At 40.5% G+C, this 19,465-nt stretch overlaps 1 protein-coding gene across 3 annotated transcripts in view; it reads left to right on the plus strand.

Moving 5' to 3' along the window:
- Nucleotides 1–5,020: 5,020 nt before the first annotated feature.
- The window catches only part of LOC140729027 (soluble lamin-associated protein of 75 kDa-like), a 111,675-nt gene continuing 97,230 nt past the window's right edge, over nucleotides 5,021–19,465 (plus strand). For 2 of the 3 annotated variants that reach the window (XR_012099235.1, XM_073048290.1), the window contains exon 1: nucleotides 5,021–5,252. The gene's annotated coding sequence lies outside the window, so the exon portion shown is untranslated. Of the gene's footprint in view, nucleotides 5,253–5,462; nucleotides 5,521–19,465 lie in introns of those variants that run through there. The other variant, XM_073048291.1, reaches the window with a different exon arrangement.

A 19,465-nucleotide genomic window follows, 5' to 3' on the forward strand; every position in this document is an offset into this window, starting at 1 on the left:
AGGGAGACAGGTGGTCTACTGGGAGCTGAATATTGGGTGTATAGTGCTGGTTATTGTGCTCTTGCGTTTTATGTATAATTAGTTGAGAGTTTGTGAGAGTCTTGCTAGTTTGAGAGTTGCATCATCACATTCACAATGTTCGAGGGGTGAAGTGTCCTGTGGGGACATTTCCTGATTCTGATTGTCAAAAGTTGCTTCCGTTGTAATTGGTTAGTTTAGAAACTTCAGCTGCTTTCCCCACTGGATAACTGCCTGGTGTCCAGTTTTAAATATTCTGGGTATATAAAATAACACGTGGAAGGGACTTGCTCTCTTCTCCCATTGTTTATGGCAAGGATGCCCACGATGATTGAGAAACTATACTCTACGTGCACTTCTATCTGTGAATATTTGTTGAATGTGTGTATGTTTGTTGAACATTCAGCTTTGTAGTGCCAGTAACTTGGGGAACATGAACGTTTGGTCAAAATTTTACAGTTTGTAAATAAATGATTAATATATCTATTCACAGGGAGTGCTTTCGGTATCACTTGCCAGACCCATGGACCTGATTCAACATTACAGACTCCTTCCTGAGCATGCCAGGATTGAACTCCAACACCCTGAGCTTGTAATAGTGTTGTACTAACAGCAACTCTACTGTGACGTCTGGATCCGCACCAGAACAATTTGACCCCAACTTCTGAGTGATTTTTTTTTCTTTTGTTAATGCACAAAGAGCTACAGACAACAGAAGGCTATCACAGAAGTTTAGGGACAATGCTATTAATCAAATTAGATTAAGGGACTAGGTGATATCCATCAATTTCATATCACAAGATTATCATCTGATTCAAGTCAGGTTGATATGTGACTTCAGGCCTGTTTCCTCTTAAATGCTTTCTGAAATTGTCTGACAAGTATTTAATTCAGAGACAATTAGGCACATTCAATATTCTTTTGAAAGACCTTTGACCAGAAACATTAACTTTTTTTTTCCTTTTCACGGGTGCTGCCTGACCTTCTGAGTATTTTCAGTATTTTCTATTGTTTTATTCAATAAACTAAAGTTTTGTTGGTAATTTTAACATCATTTGAACAATTCTTTTTGAAAAAACTCATAAACATAAGAGATTCTGCAGTTGCTGGAAATCCAGAGTAATGCACTCAAAATGCTGAAGGAACTCAGTGGGTCTATGGAGAGGATTAAACAGTCAATGTTTCAGGCCGAGACCCTTCATCAGGACAAAAAAACTCAGCTCTTTTGACATCATTCTAGGATTACTTTTAATGTTTTTTTAAAAATTTGTACAAAATCTATAAGCACACTAACACTGCCAAGTGAAGAAATCACTTTAAGAGTCAGGACTTTCCAATTATACAAATGGTACAGAGGGAAAAACCAACCCTTAAATCACTTACTCTACCAGGACTATGAAGGCTCAAATTCGTTAAGGCTGTTACCATACTCTGGGTTGAGATGAGCTGAAATAGACTACTCCCTCCCAGCTCCCCCAAAACATAAAACCAAAATCTGAGAAGCCAGATATTTTCCCCCAAGTCTTTTCTTTGTTGTCAAAGGGATTGATATCACTGGTATCCTTCTGTGATGTAGTAAGGAGTCTTCATACAAATTGAGCAATCTGACCTGTTGGTCCAGTGTGCAAATTCAAACGCCAATCCCAGGAATGTATAACAGGATCTCCTACCACAAATTAGCATCCACCACTTTGTCATTCTGTAATGCAGGGAGATACAAATGCACTTGCTCCTGATTAGTCACTAGATATTCAGAAAACACAAAACAATAGAACTACAAGAATTGGTCCCCAAATGCTCATTTCCCTCTGAAATGTGGGCATCTTTATTCCAGGTAGAGTCACTGTAAGTTCACCCTATGGAATGTGTAGGTTTTCTCTAGGTGCTCCAGTTTCCTCCCACAGTCCAAAGACGTACTTTGGTCATTGTAAATTGTCCTGTGATTAGGTTAGGGTTAAATTGGGGTTGTCAAGTGCCGTTGGGTGACTCAGCTCGAAGAGTCAGAAAGGCCTATTCTGTGCCTATTCTCTAGGTACATAAATGAATTAGTAAAAATCATCATGAATATGAACCTGGCACAACTACTTTTCAAAGTGCTTTTACTTTAGTCCCAGTATGCCACAAAAGCATGAAATGCAGAGCTGAGATGTGGGATTTCATTGTAAGGTTAGACCATTGGTCAAAGATGTTTAAGAGAAATAGCACAATGCAACTCATAGGTAGAAGGAAACATTCCTATCAATGAATGATTAAGAAGTAAGGACAATACATTGACAATTCTGGGAAAAAGATATAAGAGATATTTGAGGAACAAACTTTTCTATGCAAAGAATAGTTATGACCTGGAACATCTGGCTGGTAGGAATAGAAGAATCTGAAGCAATCAGGACTCACAAAAGAGAGGGGAAGTGGTTTGGTGGGCCATGGATAAAGAGACGGGGAATGGATTTAATGTGATTGGTCTACCAAGAGTTAGAACAGCTTTGATGAGCTAAGTCATCTTGATCTGTAACAATTCCACTATTTTATTCAGTCAGTGCCATGTAAATGACATTTAGTGTTTCTGAATTATTTTGTTGCTGAACTCACTGGAATAAGAGCAAAGAATGTAAGCTACAAGACCTGTGCTTGTGAGATGTGCAGTTGGGTTAAAGGTGTGTGTATTGATGACCTGTACAGCTAAATACATAGCATTTAATGTTCAGTCTTTAACGTCTTTGTGGTGGTTGTGGTTTATTTGTCATCAGAGAGTAGGGAGGCCAATAGGGTCCCCAACCTAAGGTAGAGGTTTCCATCCAGGAACATCATTTCTCTTCATTTTATTGCTAAATTGCCTTATTTTGAGGCCCCTAATTCTTGACTCTTCTAGTCAAACATGAATTTGAGATGAAGGGTCTTGATCTATCTTCCTCCATAGATGCTGTCGAGTTCTTAAAGCCTTTTGTATATTAATTTACTCACATGTATATTCTGGATCCCTGTAAGAACTCTTCTGCCTCTGATTCTTCTAAACGCTGAAGAATAAAGACCATCTTCATTTAAATTAACCTCACATGTCAGCTATGACATCCCAAACACCAGTCTGTTGAAACTTTGTAGTATTCCTTGTACACAATATTCTAGGTATGGTCTCATAATGATTTCATTTAACATCTTTACTCTTGCATTCAATTCCTCTAGCAATAAATGCCAACTGTTTGTTGGATGTCAAGTTATCTTTCATCAGCTTCTATATGAAGATACCTTGGTGATTTCAGTGTCAATGTCACTTAACCTCTCACCACTTAAAAATAATATTCAACATTACTGTTTTCATATCAAAGTGCATGAACTTGTTTTTTTTTCCCACATGGTATACCATTTGCCATGTTGTTATCCACTGACACAATGGACATCTGGTTTTCTACCCCTAGCTCCTGGATACTGTGTCTGGAGTCACCAGAACTGTGGGTCAAGAAAAATACACCAACTGCAGTAAATCTATGTCTGCTCATCTTTAATCTCAGAATTTACATAAAATCATGACCTGCTCGGATTGGCATTTGTGATGAGTAAATAGTTGTAGTTCATGGTACAATAGCTCTTTTAATGCAGAATGCAGCTATTATCTTTGCTGCGACCAACACATAATCCAGTCTGATCGGTGATTCACTGATTCACTTGCATTTCTCAGGAGAGGATGAAGCATGAAAAGAAATTGCAGTTTTAAAAATAAAACAAGGTGCCTGACAACAAGCATGCTATTTTAAAAAATCAGAATCATAAAGAGGTGCAGCAACATCTCTTTCAATTCAACTGAGGGTGTATATATAATAAATATTATGGTGAGCTGTTTCAAGTATTACGGCGCCAACATCACTGAAGATATATCCTGGGCCCAACATATTGATGCAATTCCAAAGAAGGCACAACAGCCAACACATTTCATTAGGAGTTTGAAGAGATTTGGGATGTCACCAAAGGCATGCCATCTGCAAGTTCCTACCTGTACGGAGGACAGCTTTCTGACAAGTTTACTTCATTGTCTGGTAGGAAGGGAACCAGAGGACAGAACTGGAAAAACGCAGCAGACTCAGGCAGATCCATCATGGGTTACGTTTCATAACTCCAGAACTAATCAAAAGAAAAACCACAAGAGCTGGGATAGTGTCCACCTAGTTTTTCTTTCTGTTTTTAGTGAGGTGCTCAGGTATGACAGGCAGTGTATGCCATTCACATACTTCATTTAGATAACCCATAATGAGTTATGGAAACAAATTAAGAATACAAATCAAACAATATATTTACAATATTACTGAAATATTGAAATCACTGCATTAGCTTCCCCAGCATTGAGGATTTCTTTAGAATGTGATGCCTCAAAGAAGGCAGCATGAGGAGGTACAGGAGCCTGAAGACACGCACTCTTAGGAACAGCTTCTTCCCCTCTGCTATTAGAGTTCCAAAAGGAAAATGACCCAACCTCACTGTGTTTTGCTCTCTTTTTGCACCTCTTTCCATTTTATATATTTTAATCCCATGTCACACAAAAAGGAGTAAACAATCTACAGTAAATATGAGGAAACATTCTCATGCAAAGTAGAATTGGGGAAACCAGAAAAAGCTAGGAGTTTTTGTCAATTGACTGCTCTCATTGCTCTGACAGTTGCTGTCAACAGTTTTCAGAAATGATTTGAACATCCTTAATTAAAAGGTTTAATTTTTATTAAAATAATTACTTTTATGTAATACCCTTATTAAAAGGTTTACTTTAATGATGAGTCTTTTTAATATTTTGACAATCATATTTATGTTTCAGTCCTATTGCGATGTAGGTTCATTAATAAAAATGGGGAAAATGTTCTCTACAAAGTTCTATAAAAGAACTTTATAGGGGGAAGAAATGATTGCAGTATAAAATATTTAATACGAAATCTCTGTTTTTAGCTATAGACATGAGGCAATACAGTTTCTTATACCTCTGGTAAGGCAATGCGATTTATTTCGATATAAAGTATGTTCATGTTAAGTGCAAATTCACGCTATTAATCTGCAGGGGCATGTTTTGGTGTTAGACGGTGTCCCTTTAATTGAAATTGCCGGCGTCTGGTTGCGTGCGTCAGTTCTCTGGGCAGCGGCGGCGGCGGCAGCGGCAGCGAGGGTACGGTCCGGGAGCTGGAATCGCAGCGAGATCTCATTGCATCGCAGGGCTGAGAGTCTCGGACACGGTGCGCGACTCGTGCTCCTCATCTCCGGTATGCTCTTATTTCCTACCGGCGAAATTCCGGGCTTCGATTGTGGTTGCACGTTGAATGTGGAAGGCCCCGGTGTGGATGTTAGGGAGAGAGCGAATGATCGGATTCAGGGATTGATCCGCGTATCGGCATCGGAGCATGCGCTTAGAACAACAGAGGGGCTAACAAAACCACCCAGCCATGGTCGGCGTCTCAGCCCGGGGGAACTCTCTGGGGCTCAACATCCAGAACTGGAATCCAGTGGCCGCAGGGCACCACTGGACAACAGGTGAACTGGCCATAATTGTGCAACGTTTGGAGATTAGCTGTGAATTAACTGGGTGGCATTTTGAGGAATTGTTACAATGATTCTTGCTGGGAAATGAATTCTCTTTTTTTTGATTTTATTCGTTGTGCAAATAGAGTTGCCCATTGTAGCTCAGGAAGTGGGTCAGCATCCGATGGGATTGTGAAGCGGATGGTCTGCGGGTCACTGGAATGCGTGGAAGGCTGTAACCGTGCAGCCAGTACTTGATAGGAAAACTTACAAGAAAACCACGGCAGAGTAGGTGGTGTGCAGAGTTTTTAAAAAAACTGGAAGTGTGAGTAGGTTTTTTTTTGAAGTTCAGATGATTGTTTTGTGAAACAGGTGGATTAGAAGAAATTTGTAAAACGATTGCTTCATGGGTTCTGTATACAACTATTGCGCTTTTCAAGCTGGTCTAGGTAATGTTGATCACAAGAAATGGCAACGGAGCCCAAATTATATTAAATTGAAATTATGTATGAAAAGGAGTCAACTAGTATCTGTGTTTTTTTAAATAGAATTCTTTTTGTAGTAATTGCATGCCCTGGAAACCATAGCATGGGTAACAAAAACCAGAAGATGTTAGAAACAGGAGACAGGTCAAGCAGAAACTGATGAGATCCATGGAGTTGTTAATCTATCATGTTAATTCTTCAATCCTGATATATTCTGTATTTATTTCAGGTTTTGTGACATGTCTTTTTATTTTACTTACACAATGTAATGTGTAGTGAAAAACATTAAGATAGTATTTAATATTTTAGTGCTACGTCAAACGTATGAGGAAATGTGTATCTTTTAAAAAAAAATAAACTCAGCGTGTATGTATTGGTGCTGCTCAGAGTTACAAAACCTGCCCTAAATAGCAGTCTGATTATTATTTTGTACATGCCCATTAAGAAGTCTTTATCTGGTCATCTACTTTCTTGTTGAGAGCTCATGCCTTTTGACATGAGAGCTAGACTGTTTTGAGATACTGAGGTAATTGGTAGGGGAGTTAAAGTGGTGTGAGCAGGAATTTCTTCATGAGTGAAGTCAGGAACGTGCTAACTTGTGGTGCTAGGGTATTGGGGGTTATGGCTGAATGCAGGGAATTGAGAAATGTGTAGAAAGGTATTGGTTGGCCAGCATGGGCATGGTAGGTTGAAGCGACTGTTCCTGTATGTATAACTGAGATATCATTTGTAATATCAGAAAGCACTGTTTCATGGAGAGGCTAAAGAAAATCTCTAACTTTTTTCCCCCTTTGTGGAACTGTTAAAATTAAAGACTTGTTTGTTGAAGATATCAAGGGAAATTGATAAAAGAAGAATGAATTTATTGACGTTATCTAATAAGTAAGATACAAATTTGGGAGGAAATTCTAGGGAAAACTGGTAACTGTTGCTCCAAATATTCCTTTCATTACTGAAACAGAGGAGAAGGTTCTTTACAAAATTAGACATGTTACTTGTAGTTAAAGACCAAAATTCAGATCTCTAACATTGGTGCCAACAACATTGTGGATTGAAAAATTAATTCACATTTTTTCTCCAGAAATATGTCTGAGCGCCTGCCTCAATTTTCTTTGCTCTCCCATTAAATACCATCTCCTGGACTAATTCCCTTCTCTCCCTGGCCATCCTCTAAATTGAGTGTGATTGCTGGTTTGTGAACTTGAGCTTATTGGGTTTCTGGATTGCCTGGTGGACAGAAGAGAATTTTAATTCTGTCATCTGGAGCTGAACTCCAATTTGATTGCAGTGGGTGAAGAGTGATATACAAATAAGGGGTTTTGGTTAGTTATTGGAGTCATAATGTGTGTGTAACAAGTTTGGAAAGAATAAGATGGAACTTTGATAAGTAAAGATTTGTCCTGGGTTTCTTGTGCTCAGTGCCTCTCTTTCGAACCTTGGCAACATTAAACCATTTAGCCCTAAAAACCTTTTTTTATGTAATTTCTGATGTTATTGTAGCCATAACTAGTCAACAACTCTATAATAACAGTCTAATGTGTGGGGGAAAAATTAACTGAGCCATCTTTGCTATTATCTACTTTATAAATGAGAAACTGAGTTTTCTAGCTCATTTCATGGCTTTAGTCAATGAGTTACTTGGGAAGGATAGCAGCCTGTATGGATCCAAGAGATAAAAACAATGTCCTGGGCCTGGCACATAAGTGCAATTATGAAGAAAGCACTGCAGTGCTTCTACTTCCATAGTAGTTTGCAAAGATTCAGCATGACATCTTAAACTTTGACAAACTTCTGTAGATATGTAATTTAGAATATATTGACTGGCTTTATAATATCCTGGCATGGAAATACCATTGCCCTTGAATGGGAATTCGCGCAAAGAGTAGCGGATACCTCCCAGTTCATCACGGGTAAAGCCCTCCCCATCCCCATCCAATATCAGGGACCCCACCCCCCAGGACATGCTCTCTTCTCTCTGCTGCCATCAGGAAGAGGGTGCAGGAGGCTCAGGAGCAGTTATTACCCCTCAACCTTCAGGCTTTTAAACCAAGAGGATAACTTCACTTGCCCCATCACTGAAATGTTCCCATAACCTATGGACTCACTTTCAAGGACTCTTTCTTTCTTTTGGTGTGGTCTTTCATTGATTCTATTATGGTTCTTATTTATGGATTTATTGAGTATCCCGAGAAGAAAATTCTTCTCAGTTCCTAACTTGCTAAGGTAGTGAAATTGCTTCCTTTTCAATCCTGGCCATTTCTCACATTTCCAAGCCAGTGTGCTTGAAACCACAGTGAGCAAAACTGTTCTGAACTGTCTTGCTGCTTATTTCTTGCCAACTATCAGTGACACAAATCCACTGCTTTTTGAACACAAACACTTGCAAATGGCGCTATTTAAAAGCTGTCCATTCTAAGGGTGGTGTAGAGTCTAATGGCCACGCGAGCGCAGGTGACTGATGCTAGTCAGCAACAGTTTTCTGTCCCAGTTAAGCAGCATGGTATCACAAATAAATGAAGGAAATCCTGGCTGTTTTCTCGATTAGTTTTGTTCTTTAAGCGTTGTCCCAGAAAAGCGGCTGCCCCAATGAGCCAGTTATCTGGAATCCACAGTATTAGCAAACAATGACAGGTTTGCAGAAATGAACTTTACAGTAATGTCCAAACACTATAAGCTGTCAAATTATTGGTATGGGATATAAGTAGTTGTTTTATTTGCTTTCAGCAGCAGTTTTTTGTATTCCAATAATTAGTATATATAAAGGCGCAGTGGTAAGAACATGATTGATACACTCAGGATGTTGCTGGGAAAATTGTGGGGCATAGTGAACTGTATTGCAGAATTGGATGTGCATGAACAGTTGTGCTGAAAACGTAGACTTGTCAATCCATATCTGGAGCTGCTTCTGGTTATTAAGATGTGTGGAGCAGGCAGTGAGCATTGGTTTAGTCAGTAATACTAATGCCACGTAAAAGAGAAGAGTGGATATTTAAAAAAAAATTCAGGTAGTATTGATATAAACGGTACTTCATTTCTCTTGGAAAAGGATCCCCACAGTCAAGATCAAATGTAGGTTGACTTTTGGAAAGATTCTATAAGATAGAGAGCAACTCTGGACAAGATTTGTAAACAAAATCTTTAGATGATCAAGGATCTGCTAAATGTTGTGATGAAGGTTATTGGGTTTCCTGAGACAGGACACATGGTGATTTCATATTTATCTTCGTTTTGTCACTGAGGGCACACATTGACTTTTTTTTTAAAAGCCTCTTGAATTGGTTGCATTCCTGGATCATTGATCTTTTAAATTTGGGTGAAACAGAAGTAAGTATCTCCCAATGCAAGACTGAAAATCCATTTACTTGCTTGCATGTGAACACGAGAATAAGAATCATTATAATTATCCTAATGCAAGTTATTTTTGTATTATAATTTGTCCTTGATGGAAATCATTATGTAATGGCTTCTGACAGGTATGCTATTGCCAGCAGCAATAATTTGACACCATGATGATGCTTAATTTCACAAAACTTGTGCCTTGCCAAGATTTTGTTTTACCATAAGTTATTTTTGTTGGGTGTGTTCACCTTCCTCATGTCCCAACAATGACCATACTTCTAAAGTTAAGCACTTCACTAACTCTGTGTAAAGCCGACAACTTTATTGTGTGCAAACATAGTCTTTCTGTTTTGTATTGATACATTAACTGATAATTTAAAATTGTATATTTAATGTCTAGTACTGGCTTTTCAACCTGAGGGGTGATTATAATTTATTTGGATAAACATGGGAAAACTTTATAATTGTTTTGCCAGTCTTACGTGATTATACAGTAAATAAATCTGCATGGTGGTAAAGAGGTTACTGGTTATTATTCAGAGGTAAGAACTTTGTTCACAGAACAACTGTGTGTGAAGTTCAGTACCTTATTGTAGTTTTATTATGAAAAGTCTAACAGGTGTGGAAGAATAGGAGAAATTCTTTGTGAAATTTTGCCATTAATCTATTACGTTAATAACCATGGTATTTCTAAAATTTGATCCCTAAACAGCCTTGGGATGAATGAATGCAACCTTTGAGTGAAATTGTAAATTTCAACTGAGGTTGACTATGAGGTTCATGCTACAGACTAATGAAATGAATAGAACTGTAACTTTTTTAATTAGTTCAACAATTCAGCAAATGTATATTGTAAATATTCCTGAATGGGAGAAGGACAACTTGGGTGATGTCAATCAATGCAAGAGATTCTGCGTATTCTGGAAGTCCAAAGTAACACACAAAATGCTTGTGGAACTCAGTAGGTCAGGCAGCATCTATGGAGGAGAATAAATGGTTGACCTTTCGGACCAAGACCCTTCATTAGGACTGGAAAAGGAGGAAGAAGCCAAAATAAGGAGGTGGTGGGGGTAGGAGTGCTAGCTGGAAGGGGATAGGTAAAGCAAGGTGAGGAGAAAGGTAGGTGGGTGTGGGAGGTCAGCACCTATGGAGTGAAACCTTCCCCCTTCCTTTCCAGTCCTAATGAAGGGTTTTGGCCTAAAACATTGACTGTTAATTCCCCTCCATAGATGCTGCCTGACTTGATAAGTTTTTCTAGCATGCTATGTGTTACCTTGGGTGATGTCAAGTTGCTTTTTATATTTAAAAGACTGAAGGTCCTTTCATAGTACAATTGGACGCTAATCTTATCCTCTAAGGAACAGCAGTGGATAAAGAAGGAGTGAGGCACTTTCCAAAACTGAACTATTGCACTTTAGGTTCTGTGTTTCTTCTTTAGTTGTTAATTTGGTGTTTTTTTTCTCTCCGGGTGTTAAATGAGATGAAGCTAGGTTTAGCAATACCTTTCAAACATGTGGAAGAAATACTGTGCATATAGATTTTCAGAATTTTGTGGGTGGGACTTATTTGGGGTCATTGCAAATCAGCAATGGGATTTGATTATATTAATGAGAATAGTTCACTGAAAACTTGCAGAGCAAATATATTTGTACAGCTTCAAATAAGATTCTTCTAATTGGAATCTTATGCAATTATGATAGACATTCACTGTCCAGGGCTGGGAGGCCTTCCTCTTTCTTGCCAAGCTCAGCTTTCTGAATATAGCAGCTGACACTTTTAAAGATCATGGGTTGTTTTGAAGTAAGTCAGACTTCCAACCAATATTCTGTGTGTTTAAAAACACAAAATATTGGCAGAACTCAGCAGGCCAGACAGCATCTATGGGAGGAGGTAGTGACGACGTTTCGGGCCAAAACCCTTCATCAGGAGTGTTTTGTGTTTTTTTATTTATTTCCAGCATCTGCAGATTCACTGGTGTTGCTTCTGTGTTAGCTTCTTATCATAATCAGGAGCCAGCTTTCATTTCTTAAAGTAAATGGCAAGCAATAATCAGTTAAAGAGACAAGTTTTGCAAACAAACAGCGCTGTCTATAGGACATAGGATGCTGGCCCACAGCATGAGGCTAGTTGATCAAGAGCTGCAGTGTAAAACAATGGGATTTTGTTAATTACCTGTTTCAAACGCTGGCTAAGTTACTTAGTTCAAGTAAACTTGCAGACCAGATCATTACTGCTGTTAATCACATCAAATAGCTGATCTATTAATAGTAGGAAGGTTTGTGTACTTAGAGTCATCTTCACATCATTAATTGTGGGATCTTGGAATCTCTGTGCCCAGAAGCTTTCAGACTACGTGTGTGGAAATTGTGTGGTGTAGTGGAGATGTGTCTCTACCAACAGAGGTGCACGGTACTCCTTCCCTCTGCTAACCTGCAGATCACCCTTGGGCAAGGTGTTACGCCTGCTTAACTCCTCCTCACAACCCCCACCCCCTTGCAGGGTCACGTGAAGCCATGGAGCAGGGGGTGGATGGTCATGTGATAGGCACCATCTGCTCATCAGTCCTGGTTATGCAGTCAGTGCAACCTGGCAGCCAATCTCTCAAATCAGGTTTAACATTGATGGCCGGGGTCACCCGTCTTGTGAAGACACTGTCCAGAAGACGATGGCCAACCACCTCTGTAGAATAATTTGCCAAGAACGATCGTGGTCATAGACTGTAATCATTTTGCATCATATGACACGGCACATGATGATGTGTGAAAATGTGTCAGAAAAAATATCATATTCATGTAAAATGACCTAATCGGTGGAGAAAACAGCATTATTGTATGAGAATAGTCGAGCTTATTAGGAAAGATCCAAGAACATCAAGAAGATTGACAGAATGTTTGAAACACCGACTGTCCTTTTTTCCTATAAGGTGCTGCCTGGCCTGCTGAGTTCCTCCAGCATTTTGTGTGTGTTGCTGTTATTATACTCAACTGTTTTATTTCATGTTCATATATGTTGGTAGAATATCCATAATTCATTAGGGATAAGCTTTGTCATTGATTCTCTAAAAGGCATTCATAGTGTTAGTGTGTGATACAGGAACTAAGCTTTATGATGTTTGACAAACAAATGTTTTCAATTCCACTACATTCAGCACTGATTAAAATGTGATTCAGACTGAGCATTTTAAGGAAAAGAAAACCTAGATGCTGTAAATAGAAACCAAAAGTGCTGGAAGTGAACAGATGCTCAGGCAGTAGAGACACAATGGTAGAGTAACTGCAGAGAGACAGAGAATGATCATTATGATTAGATGAAGAAATTCTGATGAAATGTCAACCAGAAGTGAGAACTCGTTTTCTCACCCCCCCCCCCCCATGCTCCCTGACTTGCTTTCTCCACCCCACGCACCGTCAGCTTTTTCAATTCATGTCACAAAGTTATGGGGTTGCTCATTATAGAGTGTTTTTTTTTAGCTTCAGTTATTAATTCCAAACACGGCAAAAATGTCTTCCTTCTGCATTTTGTGCTTTTAAAATCCAGATTTTTTTTGTTATCTGTAGTAATTTTCTTTTGCCTTTAGCTTTTCTGTGTACCAACCCTACCTTCAGTTACTCAATTTTAAAAGCAATTGGTTCTTAAACTGTATTGTAGCCATCTCCATTTGCGATAAAGATTCAGAGGATAAATCTGAAAATTACCAAAGCAGCTCGAAATACTCAGGAGCTTGGGCCGCATTTGTGGAGAGAGAAAGTGGGTTAAATTTTCATCTCGATGATCTTTCATTAGAACAGTTTTTAATCCTACATTCTTGTTACATTAATCTTGCACTGGATTGTGATCCAGTATTTATACTGCAACTTTTCTTCATTCCGAAAGCCTATTAAACATTTTCAGCACTGTCTAGCCTCAAATCAAGGCTTATGTTGTGCTGCTGTTCCCGTTATTTTACTTGGAGTTTTATCTTTTCCTCTCTTTCAAAGTCAGTTGTCCCTTTGCCTTTGAGTATTGTTCAGTCTGTTTCTGCAGCTGGTTAACCATCTGCAGTTTACTATTGCATCCAAAACTGGAAGTGCTAAGGTTATAATTAGATAATTAAGCAAAATTTTTTTATCATATATTTTAAAGTTAAGCAATAAAACTTGGGAATAATTAGAGGACATGTAACAGTGAGATTAAGTTACTGGTCTGGCATCCAGAGATTTAGAATATTCACTTGATGAGATTAGTTAAAATCTCACCATAGTAGCTGGAAACTCATTGTCACAGATTCTTCCTTCATGGAAATGGGCCTTTTTGACCCACTTTGTCCATGTCAACTACCTGTCAAATCTGATTTTTCATCATTTGGTCTTGGCATTTCATATATTTGTCTGTTGTGACAGGACCAGCCTCTGCCACTGCTAAGGGCACTGTGTTCCACGCTTCAGTCATCTTCTTGGGTGGGGGGGGGGGAATTTTCTCTTACATTCTTTGAATTGAACCTTTGCCCCCAGTCAAATACCTCTGCTGAAGGGAAATGTTTCTTGCTATCTACTCTATATCCCTCTAAGTTTGTGTACCTCAGTCAAATCTCCCTAAGTCATCTTCATTCAAAGGAAAACTAACACAACCTATCTAGTTGCTTGTATCTGAAATGTTCCATCACGGACAATATCCTGGTGAATGTGCTCTCGAACTGCATGCTATGCTCATTCTGACTTGACAGATTCCAACATGAATGTGTGGCCTGTTCCATTAGATTTGCAGAGGCACCACCATTCCCAGAAACTGCCCAAAGCTCACCCTCATACACCATCTCTTCAACCATGCAGTTAGCTGAACTTGCCTCCAATCCCGATTATACACTGGCATGTACAATTAGTCCAAAAAATTTCAACCTTGGAGGTCCTGCTGCTATCTTGTTCCGTAAATTCAAGTTGTAGGATTTTTTTGTATAACTCATTATATCAATTGTTAGGGTTATTTAACATTCAAATAACTAAATAAATTTGGAATAGAAGGCCCAGCCGGTAATGATGACTATAAAGCTATGGGGTTGATGTAAGAATTCATCTGGCAAAGAAATCGGTTTCCTTTATGATCTCAGGACACTCCAAAGTGTCTGAACAGTTAACTGCCCTCTGAAAGGGCCTTGCAGGCTACTCAGGGCAATGAAGAAAACCAAAACTGCATTCCTGGTATTTGAAACAAAACCTGAAACTCATCTGGTCCAGCAGTGTCTGTGGAAGGAGAAACTAGTCAGCATTTCGGCGTGAATCAGCCTCTTCCAGGCCTCTGAGTCATGCTGCCCAGCAATCTCCTGACTTAACCCTAACCTAGTTACGGGACAATTTATAATAACCAAGTAACCTACCAACTGGTACACCTGTGTACAATGGGAGGAAACCAGAGCACACAGAGCAGGCATTACAATAAATAATAAACAGGACAATAGGCACAGTAGAGGCAGTAAGTTGGTGTCAGTCCAGTCTCTGGGTATTGAGGAGTCTAATGGCTTGGGGGAAGAAACTGTTACATAGTCTGGTCGTGAGAGCCCGAATGCTTCGGAGCCTTTCCCAGATGGCAGGAGGGAGAAGAGTTTGTATGAGGGGTGCATGGGGTCCTTCATAATGCTGTTTGCTTTGTGGATGCAGCGTGTGGTGTAAATGTCCGTAATGGCGGGAAGAGAGACCCCGATGATCTTCTCAGCTGACCTCACTATCCACTGCAGGGTCTTGCGATCCGAGATGGTGCAATTTCCGAACCAGGCAGTGATGCAGCTGCTCAGGATATTCTCAATACAACCCCTGTAGAATGTGATGAGAATGGGAGGGTGGGAGATGGACTTTCCTCAGCCTTCGCAGAAAGTAGAGATGCTGCTGGGCTTTCTTTGCTATGGAGCTGGTGTTGAGGGACCAGGTGAGATTCTCCGCCAGGTGAACACCAAGAAATTTGATGCTCTTAACGATCTCTACCGAGGAGCTGTTGATGTTCAGTGGAGAGTGGTCACTCCATGCCCTCCTGAAGTCAACAACCATCTCTTTTGTTCACATTCAGAGTCAGGTTGTTGGCTCTGCACCAGTCCGTTAGCCGCTGCACCTCCTCTCTGTAAGCTGACTCGTCGTTCTTGCTGACGAGAACCACCACGGTCGCGTCATCGGCCGAACTTGATGATGTGGTTCGAGCTGTGTGTTGCAGCACAGTCGTGGGTCAGCAGAGTGAACAGCAGTGGATTGAGCACACAGCCCTGGGGAGCCCCCGTGCTCAGTGTGATGGTGTTGGAGATGCTGCTCCCGATCCGGACTGACTGAGGTCTCCCAGTCAGGAAGTCTAGGATCCAGTTGCAGAGGAAGGTGTTCAGGTCCAGTAGGCTCAGCTTTCCAATCAGTTTCTGAGGGATGATTGTGTTGAATGCTGAACTGAAGTCTATGAACAGCATTCAAACATGCGTGTCTTTTTTGTCCAGGTGGGTTAGGGCCAGGTGGAGGGTGATGGGAATGGCGTCATCTGTTGAGCGGTTGGGATGGTACACGAACTGCAGGGGGTCCAGTGAGGGGGGCAGCAGGATATGCCTCATGACGAGCCTCTCAAAACACTTCATGATGATGGATGTGAGTGCAACAGGACAGTAGTCATTGAGGCAGGACTCTGAAGACTTCAGTGACAGATGACAGATGTCTTCCCACTTCCCCACCACACACCCCGGCACAGAGCTAGTGTTGATGTTTTATAAGACCATAAGACATGGGGGCAGAATTAAGCCATTTGGCCCATCGTTTCTGCTCCACCATTCAATCATGGCTGATCCATTTTTTTTTCCTGTCGTTCTCAACCTCCCTATAACCTTTGATGCTGTGTCCAATCAAAAACCTATCAAGCTCTTCCTTAAATACACCCAAAGACCTGGCCTCTGTAGCTGCCTGTGGTAACAAATTCACCACCCTCTGGCTAATGAAATTTCTCTGCATCTCTGTTTTATATGGATGCCCCTCTATCCTGAGGCTGTGCCCTCTAATCCTAGGCTCTCCCACCAGGGGAAACATTCTTTCCACATCTACTCTGGGTCTTTCAACATTTGAAAGGTTTCAATGAGAACCCCCCCATCCTTCTAAATTCCTGTGAGTACAGACCCAGAGTGATCAAACGTTCCTCATATGACAACCCTTGCATTCCTGGAATCATCCTTGTGAACTGCCTCTGGACCTTCTCCAATGCCAGCACATCTTTTCTTAGGTGAGGAGCCCAAAACTGTTCACAATATTCAAAGTGAGGCCTCACTGGTGCCTTATAAAGCCTCAGCATCATATCCCTGCTCTTGTATTCAAGACCTCTTGAAATAAGTACTAACGTTGCATTTGCCTTCCTCACCACCGACTCAACCTGCAAGTTAACCTTTAGTGTATTCTGCACAACGACTCCCAAGTCCCTCTACATCTCAGATTTTAGGATTTTCTCCCCGTTTGGAAAATAGTCTGCTCATTTATTTCTACTATCAAAGTGCACAATGATGTATTTTCCAACGTTGTATTCCATATTTCATCTTTTCCTTTCTAATGATTCTTTTCATTGCTCTCTATAGGTTTATAGATGCTTCCCAATCCTCTATCGTCTTGCTAATTTTGCTTTGTTGTATGCCCTCTTTTTTTTTTACATTAGCTTTGACTTCCCTTGTCAGCCCCAGTTGTACTATTTTGCCATTTGAGTATTTCTTCATTTTTGGAATATATCTGTCCTGAGCCTTCCTTATTTTTTCCCAGAAAAGCACGCCACTGTTGCTTTGCTGACATCCCTTCCAGCAGCTCCTTCTAACAGCTCCTTCCAATTTACTTTGGCCAACTCCTCTCTCATACCACTGTAATTTCCTTTACTCCACAGAAATACGGCTACATCAGAATTAATTTCTCCCTATCAAATTTCAAGTTGAACTCAATCATATTGTGATCACTGGCTCTTAAGGGCTCATTCACGTTAGGCTCCCAATTGCCTCCAGTGCATCACATAACACTAGTGTAGCTGATTCCCTAGAAGGCTCAATGACAGACTGCTCTAAAAAGCCATCTTTTAGGCATTCAACAAACTCACTTTCTTGAGATCCTTTCTCAACCTGATTTTTCCCAATCAGATTGCATGCTAAAATCTTCCATGACTATTATAACATTGCCCATTTGACTCGCCTTTCCTATTTTCTGGTGTAATCTGTGGTCCACAACCCAGCTAATGTTGGGAGGCTTGTATATACCGTAGATTTCGCACTACAGAGCGCACCTGATTAAAAGCCGCTGGCTCTAATTTTAGAAAGAAAATCAATTTTGTACTTGTACAAGCCGCACCGGATTTTAGGCCGCACCGGATTTTCGGCCGCAGGTGTCCCACGTTGTAATATGAGATATTTACACAGAAAGATATTACACGTGAGGATTTTTTAACTTTTAATTAAATCCATATGGTAACATAAACAAATACATATTGCAAATGCTTTTTTTCGAACCGTGCCTGTAACGCGGCTACTTTTAAATATACATACGTATCGGTAACACACAAATTACGTTGTGTATACTTTTTTACTGAACAACATTCCAATATCTCCTAACGACTGGTAAAAAATATATATACTGCAGCCTACCAGGAAAAGTTATTGATCGCCTTTAACTTAAAAGCAGCATTCGCTCAGATCTAATGCCGCTCGCCCCCCACCTTCCCGTTTATCGCAAACCGGTATTTCCCACAAGACGCGGCGAAACCGGGTGTGACGTCATAACATCCCGAGATGTAGTACTGAAAACAAATATAGTTAAAACACATACTAACAAATGAATTACTAAGCGAAAATATTATAAACTAAATAACTGCCATAAAGGCAGCACAATGCTTTTCTTCGAGTGTTTTCCATGTTGATGAGGGTGAGTACAAATGACTGATTTACAATAATTTAATTGTGAAAGTGCGCTTGATTTATCGTACAATTTCATTGGACCTCTGTGAACTACTCATCAATTTTATTGGTCTACTGTTACGAGGCAAAATGTTTTTGGCGGCATGAAAAAAAATCATGTATTAGCCGCACCGTAGTAAAGGCCGCAGTGTTCAAAGCTGTTCAAAATGTGGGGAAAAAGTAGCGGCTTATAATCCGACATCTACGGTAAATGTTATCAGGGTCCTTGTACCCTTGTAATTTCTTAACTCAACCCACGAAGATTCAACATCTTCCGATCCCATGTCACATCTTTCCACTTATTTAATGCCATTCTTTGCCTCCCCTTCTACCGAACTTCCTATCCCTCCCATACAACGTGTAACCTTGGACATTTAGCTCCAGCCATCCTTTAGCCACGATTCAGTGATGGCCACAACATCATACCCAACAATCTGTAAGAGTGCAACAAGATCATCGTCCTTATTTCTTACACTCCGTGCATTGAGATACAACACCTTGAGTGCTATCTTTGCTACCTTTTTTCATTTTGCATCCCTAAGGCACTGGTACTTGCCTTGCTGACTACAATTTTGTCCTATCATCTTCCTGCCCTTCCTGACAGTCTGACTACATGCTATCCTTGCTTTTTTAACCATCCGTCCTATTCTGAGTCCCTCATTCAGGTTCCCAGTGCCCTGCCAAATTAGCTTAAACCTTCCCCAGCAGCTCTAATAAGCCTGCCCACGAGAATACTGGTCCCTGCTCGGGTTCAAGTGCAACCCGTCCCTTTTGAACAGGTCATACCTCCCCCAGAAGAGATCCCAATGATCCAAGAGCCTGAAGTCCTGCGCCCTACACCAGCTTCTCAGCTACGCATGTATCTGCCAAATCATCCTGTTTTTATCCTCACAAGCATGCGGCACAGGAAGCAATCCAGAAATTGCTATTCTGGAGGTCCTGATTCACAGCTTTCTGCCTGGATCTCTAAATTCTCTCTTCAGGACCTCTTTGCTTTTCCTTGCTATCTCATTGGTACCAATATGTAACAAGACATCTGACTGCTCTCCCTCCCTCTCTAAAATGTTGTGGATGTGATCTGAGATGACCCTGGCACCTGGGAGGCAACATACCATCTCGGTATCCCGTTCACGTCCACAGAATCTCCTGTCTGTTCCTTCGACTATTGAGTGCCCTATCAGTACCGCTCCTCTCTTTACCTCCCCTTCTGCACCATGGACCCGTG

Source organism: Hemitrygon akajei, chromosome 6, assembly GCF_048418815.1.
Source record: "Hemitrygon akajei chromosome 6, sHemAka1.3, whole genome shotgun sequence".
NCBI lineage: Eukaryota > Metazoa > Chordata > Chondrichthyes > Myliobatiformes > Dasyatidae > Hemitrygon > Hemitrygon akajei.